Below are 10303 nucleotides of genomic sequence, written 5' to 3'. Positions count from 1 at the left end.
ACTCCTCTCTTCCTGCACAAGCTTTCCATCCCTCTCTCATTCCTCTGGTTTGGGTTACCACCTCGCTGGGCTCTGACCGGCTTCACTGGACGCTTCAGCCGAGGCCTGGCGTGACACACTGTATTCTGGATCTTATTCATGACTTTCCATACTCCTCATCCATTCCAGGTGTGAAATGGCAGAGTTTTCCTATTAACTGATTGGGTACAAACAAAAGCTGTCATTACATTCAAATAAAGATTTAGTCATGTTGTTTTGCTCTTCAGCACAATTGTTTACTTTCTTAATGCTGGTTCCTGGTTTTATTGTGAACTGTTAATGGTGCATATTATTCCAAAGAAAAAATTTTGTTTTCCGAAACATCTTTCCTTTTCAGTTGACTATTGGATAATGTTGACCAAAAGACTTTTATGCATTATTTTAGGCAAATCCCTTTCACGTCTGGCCCCAATCATGTTACGCCCACACACACACACACAAACACACGCACACACACAGGTTTGTTTTTATGGTTTATGGGGACTCTCCATAGGCGTAATGGTTTTTATACTGTACAGACCTTATATTCTATTGCCCTACACCAACCCTACCCCTTACAGGAAACTTTGTGCATTTTTAGATTTTCAAAAAAAACTCATTCTGAATTATTTATAGGCCTTTTAAATTATGGGGACACTGAAAGTGTTCTCATAAATCACCTTCTCGTTGTAATACCTGTCATACCCATGTTATTATACAAATTTGTGTCCTCATAAACCACATAAACATGCACACACACACACACACACACACACACATATATATATATATATATATATTATTTTTTTTTTCTCATTGAATATCTTTTAGTAGTTTTATGACATTATGGAAATAAATTAGTTGTAAACGTCCATTCATGTTTTCAAGCTCAATTCAAAATCATTATCTGTAGTCATCAACATTAGACAGTCATTTTGATTTGTCCTTCAGTTTGTAAAAACAAGAAAAAATTGTGTGCACAACAATGCATTTAAAATGGATGCATTCCAAAAGGTGCATGCAATATGCGGCTTGAATTTTTGTTAAAGCCCTTATAATAATTCTTCCATATTATAATGTGTTATTTGAGTTGTAAATCTCTCTTTTAGGGGTGCAAATACTGATCTAGGATGAACTTCTGGTAAATAATTCTGGATTTTTGCATATAAACTACCGTTCAAAAGTTTGGATTTATTAAAATTTGTTTAATGTTTTTGAAAGAAGTGTCTTCTGCTCACCAAGGCTGCATTTATTTGATCAACACTAAAAACAACAATATTATGGAACCATATTACAATTTTAAGAAAATGTTTTCTATTTTAATATATTTTAAATTGTAATTTATTCCTGTGATGCAAAGCTGAACTTTCCAGTCTTCAGTGTCAAACGATCCTTCAGAAATCATTCTAATATGCTGATTTGCTGCTCAAGAAACATTTCTGATTATCATCAATGTTGAAAAATGTTATGTGGATTCAAATTTTTCCATGAAACCATGATACGTTTTTTTCAGGATTTTTTTGATGAATAGAAAGTTAAAAAGAACATAATTTATTTGAAATAGAAATAATTTGTAACATTATAGAAGTATTTGCTTTTGATCAATTTAATGTATCCTTGCTGAATAAATTTAGTTTTTAGTTGTTAAAAATATATATATTTATATTGGTAGTTTATCATGAAAACGTTATCAGGTTTACAGACTTTATATGGTCATGACAGGAGTTTTGAATAACAACAAGAAGATTGAATAACAGTGTTGGTTATGCTTTTGAATCTTTTCCATTTAATTTCACGGTTCAACATCTTGCCTCTTGGACTAGTTGTAAGTGCATTACGGTAATCTCCATTTTTGTTTCACATACTGAGGTGTTAATTGTTTTTCCGTTATTGTTTTCTGACTCTATTCCACAGTTGCATGTGCGATTGCAATCGCTGAGCTTTGAATTAGACAACTGCATTAAAATGTAACATCAAATTAGCTAAATGTGCTAACCGTGTTCAAAATATTTCACAGCATTAAACACATTCAGTCTCAAAAGTTAAGAACTAGGGCTGCTAATGGTTAAACTTTTGACATTAAGTAATAATTTTCAGTGATTCAATACCTTGAAAGTGTTGTAAATATTGATTCTGACTATTACACCACAATCTGTCAAAGCTGAAGGAAGTGTGAAGGTCAAGGTAACAGCAGGGCTATTGTTTCGCTCCGAGCAACAACTGATAAGTCGTCTACGATAACACTGTTGACATGAGCAAACCGAGGCCTGGACTCAAGGGTCCGATTGAAAACACACCCACACTCACTGAGCTAAAACATTCACACTTGATTTTGTTCCTCTCACACACATCCCCGACAGGCACGTCCAGGCACACCTCTCGCTCCAACCGCCACCGCTGCTCTGTGGTTACCTGCCCGCTCTACTGGGGTCACGCCAAATGAAGTGTGCTGGGATCCGTGTATTTTTCAGGTCAGGGCTCATTGGCATTGGACTGTGAGCGCTGGGAATACAGTGAAGGATGCTATATGTCTGCTTACAGCAATCATCCAGACTCACACACACACACTCGTTCTCATTGGATCTCAGTTGAGGAGGGGCGTCCGTGTAGGCAGGACTGGTTGCACACTTACACTGTAGTGCACTTGTGTGTGCATTGGTGAGATGCGTGTGGAGGCGGTCAAAGGTGGCGCTCTGGTCACTGAACCACATCTCAAATCTTCAGCAGGGGAACCTCGGGTCATAAATCAAAGAATATTTTGACAAAAATAGGGAAAGAAACCCCCCACACTGGTATATTTGGCACAATGGCTACATCTGATCAGGGTTATTAAAACTAAAACCATAAAAATAAAAACTATTTTTTGTGACTTAAAATAAAAACTTTCGGCTACACATTTCTCATTTTCACTTCATGCACTATAATAACTAAAACTGAAACATGATGCTACTAATACAAATACAGTGGCATGCGAAAGTTTGGGAACCCCTTGCAGAATCTGTGAAAATGTGAATAATTTTAACAAAATAAGAGAGATCATGCAAAATGCCTATTATTTTTTATTTAGTACAGTCCTGAGTAAGATATTTTACGTATAAGATGTTTACATTTAGTCCACAAGACGAAAAAAATAGCAGAAATTTTTCAAATAACCCCATTCAAAAGTTTAGGAACCCTTGGTTCTTAATACTGTGTGTGGTTACCTGGATGATCTACCACTGTTTTTTGTTTTGTGATGGTTGTTCATGAGTCCCTTGTTTGTTCTGAACAGTTAAACTGAACACTGTTCCTCAGAAAAATCCTCCATGTCCTGCAGATTCTTAAGTTTTCCAGCATCTTTTGCATATTTGAACCCTTTCCAGCAGTGACTGTATGATTTTGAGATCCATCTTTTCACACTGAGGACAATTGAGAGACTCAAACACAACTATTAAAAAAGGTTCAAACATTCACTGATGCTCCAGAAGCAAACACGATGCATTAAGAGCAGGGGGGTGAAAACTTTTGAACAGGATGAAGATGTCCCAATTTTTCTTATTTTGCTGAAATATAATTTTTTTCCCATTTAATACTGCCCTTCAGAAGCAACAGAAGATACTTGCATGTTTCCCGGAAGACAAATTAAGTACAATTTACCTTGATCTTCAAATTCAAAAAGTTTTCACTCCCCGGCTCTTAATGCATCCTTCTGGAGCATAAGTGAATGTTTGAACCTTTTTTAATAGTTGTGTTTGAGTCCCTCAATTGTCCTCCGTGTGAAAAGATGGATCTCAAAATCATATAGTCACTGCTGGAAAGGGTTCAAATGTGCAAAAGATGCTGGAAAACTGAAGAATCTGCAGGACACAGAGGGTTTTTCTGAGGAACAGTGCTCAGTTTAACTGTTCAGAACAAACAAGAGACTCGTGAACAACCATCACAAAACAAAAAAACAGTGGTAGATCATCTAGGTAACCACACACTGTATTAAGAACCAAGGGTTCCCAAACTTTTGAATGGGGTTATTTGAATAATTTCAGCAATTTTTTTTTGTCTTGTGGACTATATGTGAACATCTTTTATGTAAAATATCTTACTCAAGGACAGCACTAAATAAAAAATAACATGCATTTTGTATGATCTCTCTTATTTTGTTAAAATTATTCACATTTTTCACAGATTCTGCAAGGGGTTCCCAAACTTTCGCATATGTCACTGTAATACTAAACTAAAATACTGAAATTAAAACGAAAATTTAAATTTAAAAAAATAAACCGTAATATATATAATTCTCATACTATCTGTCCTAAATAGTAGATGCGATTAGGATTAATGGATCCCAAATTATAGTGCACAGAAAATAATATGCTGTAAATATTGATTTGCAAAGTTAGCGTGCATGCATATACAGTATAACCCACAAATAGCATCACTTTATTCAGCTTTTAATCAATTTCTGTATCAAAATCAATCTGAAATAATGTAAGATTTTGATTTGTGCATCCTAAATTATAATATATATATAATATCTTTTGATGTTGTATTAGTGTATATCCATGCATGTGTTTTGGGTTAATATTATCTACATCCCACTTGCAAACCCTGCAAAGTACATATTTGTACTAAATATTATGTGAATTGTGGTCTGCTGTACCATCTCTATAGTGCTCCCATTGTGATACTGAACACGTATCTCCAAGAAATATTGACAGAAGTCTGTGAATCTGTCTGCGGCACAGAGGAGCAGTTCTCATGTGTGTTTGATGACTCAATAAAATGTGATGCTAGCAATCTCAATTTAGTATCTCTGAGCAGGGTCAAGCTAAAGTAAGCTAGCCTTATTGCTAATTTTGTTCCAAGGAAAGGTGCTAATGCTCCGAACTGAATGCTATATGAGATTGAGTTGCTTGATTCGGCAAGATATCCAATAAGGGCCTTTATGCTCTGTAGTAGGATTCAATATGTCTGGCTGTGAGTGACAAGTTATATTGATACCATTTACTGACTTTTTTTGGATTGGTTTTATTTGAATGAAATTGTTAACTATTATTGGTGCATGTTATTCCAAAGAAAAAAATAGTTTTCTGAAAAATATTTCCTTTTTTATTTGACTTTTGGATAATGTTGACCAAAAGGCATTTCTGCATTATTTTAGGCAAATAATTTTCATGGCACGGCTCAATCATGTTACACCCACTTTTAACAATGCAATAAATTATGATGGGAAAAAAAATAATAAAATTATATATATATATATATATATATATCGAAATTAAATTATTTGTTATTTGAATATTTATTTTATTAAATTTAATTTTTTTATGTAGTTTTATATTATTATTTATATTATTTTATAATAATATATATAACAATAGTTATTATTATTTTTATTATTATATTAGTAAATGTTTGATTTTTTTTTTTAAATAATAATAGTTTTTTGTTCTTTCTTTATTGATTGATTGCAATAGATTTTTTTATTATTATGTTTTATTATTTATTATATTATTATACATTTTGTTTATTCGAAATAAACTTATGAATCATGGTAATTTATTTATTTTATTTTGTTTCATTTCGATTGTTTTAATAAGTTTAATTTAATTTGGATTTTACAGAATTGTGTTTTATTTTAAAAAGTATCAAACGTATTAACAGATGTAATTAAATGCTATTTTACATAATAGTATATTATTTTTAATAATAATTATGTTTATTGCAGTGTTGGGGGAATTTTGATGCAGTTGGCCTGTGTTAAGAACTTGTTTCAGAGCCAATGCTGTCGTGACATTTCAACATAAGAGTCAGGTCTCTCTCTCTCTCTCTCTCTCTCTCTCTCACTCTGTTAGTCTTATTGCGGTTCACCTGTTCATTACATGTCAACAGAAAGTGACAGTCTTCCTCAAGCCAAAGGTATTTCTCAACATTCTCTCTCTCCTTTCTCTTTGACTGCTCTTCTGTCGCTGTGCTCTGTAGACATGCTTTTGATATAGACTAAATCTGTTGCCTATATTCAGACATAACATACATTACTGTGCTGATTTCAAGTCTTAGAATCAACGTGAAAATACATTCTTATTTAGCATGCTTGGTCGTCTCACGGTTCATGTACACGATTCATCAGTGCTTACTATTGTAAAAAGGTTTGTCTTTACAATCTGTCATTTGTTGAAAATGTTAGCTGAACAGCTTACTTAGGCAATGCTTTAGCAAGATTGCATTCAATGTGGTTGGTAACACAAACTTTTCATGATCCAAATTAATTCCCAATTGATAAAATCAAGTCCCATTCTACATATTCTATCAGTATACTTTTTTTTATCAGAAGTACAACACATTATGAAAGAAAATTTTGATTAATAGATTAAACTTTTCATGATCCAAATTAATTCCCAATTGATAAAATCAAGTCCCATTCTACATATTCTATCAGTATACTTTTTTATCAGAAGTACAACACATTATGAAAGAAAATTTTGATTAATAGATTATGTAAGATTTATTTTTCATGAAAAACTGCAGGGTGCAAGTCTATGTTTTTGTTTTGCGTATATAAAGACAAAAGCGTATAGTCATTGTAGTTGTCACACTCCTACTGGGCAGTGTTATCTTTTGAAGGACTGCAGTCCAGCATTAAACCAAAACACACACACACAGAGTCTCCTAATGGCCAGTTTGGCAGTGTGTGTCTCCGTAATTATTTGCCTGGCTTTTACCCAAGTGCACACACACTATCTCATGGTTTCACTCACCCACCAACATAGATGTGAAAACAGACATATCATGCTAATACAGACACAGGAGCGCCTTAACGGAGACTATAACAACTTTATTCAAATACGCTTGCAGATTGTGTGACGTTGAGTAAGTAATTGTGTGCTGACCTGAAGAGCGACGCAGATATGAAATAATTTGAGATCAGACTCCTTAACAAGTGAATCTCACCGGCTGCACAAACACACACACACACACAAATACATAAGCAATCTCCAAATGGATCTTAAATGATGCCCAGCGTCCATTTTTTTTTATACCAGCCCACATCCAAACTCACACACATACACATAAGTGATAAATAGAGTCAAACAAGTGAATCTCACTGGCTGCACAAACACACACACACACACACACACACACAAATACATAAGCAATCTCCAAATGGATCTTAAATGATGCCCAGCGTCCATTTTTTTTTATACCAGCCCACATCCAAACTCACACACATACACATAAGTGATAAATAGAGTCCATTAATGGTCACAGGCACTGGATTTATTTGTGGATAGCAGGCTGTGTGCTCGCAGTAGCACTTTAAAATAAGCTGAGCTTCTGTATTATAAGACAAAGGACATTGAGCTTAAATTAAGATCCATTTACTGTTGAAGAAGTGAGAGCGAGAGAGATTCTAGGGAAGTGAAAGCAAAGAAAGAATCTTAAAAGAGACAAAAAGGCTGCATCGAACAATAGCTTTCTGTAATATCGAAATGAACTCCTTATCATTTTGTAGCCATTGTCAAAGTAATTGCTTGTTATTGTGGGATTATTGGGTCATAATGAGTCAGTGCTAATACTAAATAAAGGTTTATCGAACCCAATTTGCGGCGTTTTTGAAGAAAGAGCAATGCAGTTAGCAAACATAACACATGTGACAATGTCTATTATTGTGTGAATGTGATTGGCAGAAGAATAAAGTGAGAGTAAAATTGTTTTTAAATGATTTTTTAATTGGTTTAAAATAGTATAATTGGTTTAAATGGGTTTTTAATTGATTTAAATTAATCATATCAAAAATGCTTATTTGAGCAATTCACGTCTGTAACATCCATAAAACGATTATATTAGTCCAGAAGACAATGTTATTTCTCAGAAGTTGCTGTTTTATTTGTACATTAAGCTTTTTTCTCAGATATGCTCCAAAAACTCATTACAAGAAACAAAAATAGACTCAAAATAAGACATGAAGCAATTGTTAATATAGTATAGAGCTACTGATTGCATAAATTAGTCTTGGATGACTTTTTGATGACAAATATGAGTTTATGTTGAGATTTATGACTTTTGATTGCAACCTTTGATGTCTTGGCAATTCTAAGCACATTGCTGAGAAGAAACTAAGACAACAGAGATTTATCTGAGAAGCAGGAGATTTCTGCAAGTTAGTCTCCATTTGCTTATCACTTATGTCTAGGTGAAGCAATTCACATATTTAAAACATCCTATTGTTGGATATTATAGTAAATATACAATGTAAAAACAGTCCATCCATGTAGCCATTAGCAAGTAGATGGGGTAGATGAAATATTCAGTGTTTACATGCTTGTATTTACATTTGCATTAGTGGTTTTCCACACAGCAGACAAGTGCACTCATAAAAGGGATTTGCATGTTATGTTGTGTCACAAATGCTATTTGTGTACATTAAAAGTCCCCTCAGTAAGTGGGAAAGATAAAACATGAGCACAGACTCCATCTCGTTTCCATAGCAACTCCAATCAGTGATGCACACGCTAATGTGCCCCTCCTTAAAATCCCTCATTTAACCCCCGTAAACTCACACGCAATCAACTGCACAGCCACGGCTTCTATTTCCAGAGTACTTTCTCAGCATTTCATATTAACACCCATAAAAATGACATCAAAACCCTCACATCTACTTTATCAGTCATATTCTATACTGATTGTGTTGCAAACTAGACTTATGATTCATCATCCTTCCAAACCTCACCACCTCAGAAACCACAAATCAATGCACTGGCAACCGCCTATCACATTCTGGAGCCAGTTACATAAACACAGCCACCATGTTAAAATAGAGTCTTGAGAACTAGACTGGCCAAATAATAGTTAACCAAGTGGTAATCAGTCTTACTTTTTGGATTCAAATTAGACCAATCTACCTTTTTGTAACTTAAAAAAGTTATGATCAATCTTGAAGAAAAAAAAAAAGATTATTTTAAGATTATTCTTAAAAAAAGAGTCAACATATTGAAAATATTTAGGCAAAGCCTATTCCTGAAATAACTGATAATGAGTATTTTACCATATTAAGCATATTACATTACATATAATGTGTTAAAGCAACAGTGTATTTCCGCTGTTAGCTATGTCCCATGACGCATCTGAGAAGCGTATTGTTTTGATTAGAATGCCCTTCATATGGGGTCACTCATGGTGTTTGTTTTCTGCCCTCAACCCTCAGTGTGAGCACAGCTTTACCTTCACATCTTATATAATCAGCTGGCGTCTGATGAGAATGCTGTCATATCATCAGCAAAAAGCACGTCCATCATCACATCTCCAGCCAATAGCCTGAGGAAAGGTGGGTCACGGGGCGCTGTGATTGGCTGAGAGGTCTCTGGTCTGCTTTCAGGCTAGAAGTATGTCTGTCTGTGCCTGTCCAGCTGCTCATATGTGTCTCTTCTTAGCGTGTTTATATCTGTGTGAAGATCAAAGTAACATTTACAACACAACAAAAAGCAGTGTTAATTGCAATCATAGTAAACATTATAAAACCATGGCACTATGTGGCTTTTTTTATTTTTTACAACTAGTCTGCAGATCTTTTTTTGCTCTCAAACAAAGTATAATTGAGAAATTAAATAGAATGTCATCTTTGGCACTTTCTCTGGCCACTGGCAGTCAACAGCCATTACTAAATGAATCTACTAATTAATCTTTTATCTTCCTCTTAAGGTAAACTGTCTACTGTAATTATTGTCTTGATACTCTTTCCTCAAATGGTCAGAGCGCTTCTATGCAAGCACAAAGGCCCGTGTGATAGCTACTATACTAGGCTCTCTTCCAAACCCTAAGCTGTCAGCATTAGCTGCTAAAATGCTAACTTGCTAAAATGAAATCTCGTACACTGAAAAAAAAAACGAATGTCATCTTTGGCACTTTCTCTGGCCACTGGCAGTCAACAGCCATTACTAAATGAATCTACTAATTAATCTTTTATCTTCCTCTTAAGGTAAACTGTCTACTGTAATTATTGTCTTGATACTCTTTCCTCAAATGGTCAGAGCGCTTCTATGCAAGCACAAAGGCCCGTGTGATAGCTACTATACTAGGCTCTCTTCCAAACCCTAAGCTGTCAGCATTAGCTGCTAAAATGCTAACTTGCTAAAATGAAATCTCGTACACTGAAAAAAAAAAACTTGTATAGAAACAATTTTGACTTAGAAATTGCTAGTAAATTTCACAAACAAATTACAAAGAAACACATCGAAAATATGACATTTTGAAGTAGAAAAACTGCAACAGTGCTGTCTTGTAAAACATTTCAATAAGCTTTGTTTTATTTACA

This window comes from Sinocyclocheilus grahami, unplaced genomic scaffold (genome assembly GCF_001515645.1).
Source record: "Sinocyclocheilus grahami isolate Dianchi unplaced genomic scaffold, SAMN03320097.WGS_v1.1 scaffold372.1, whole genome shotgun sequence".
NCBI classification, from domain to species: domain Eukaryota; kingdom Metazoa; phylum Chordata; class Actinopteri; order Cypriniformes; family Cyprinidae; genus Sinocyclocheilus; species Sinocyclocheilus grahami.
This window is presented reverse-complemented; position numbering follows the sequence as displayed.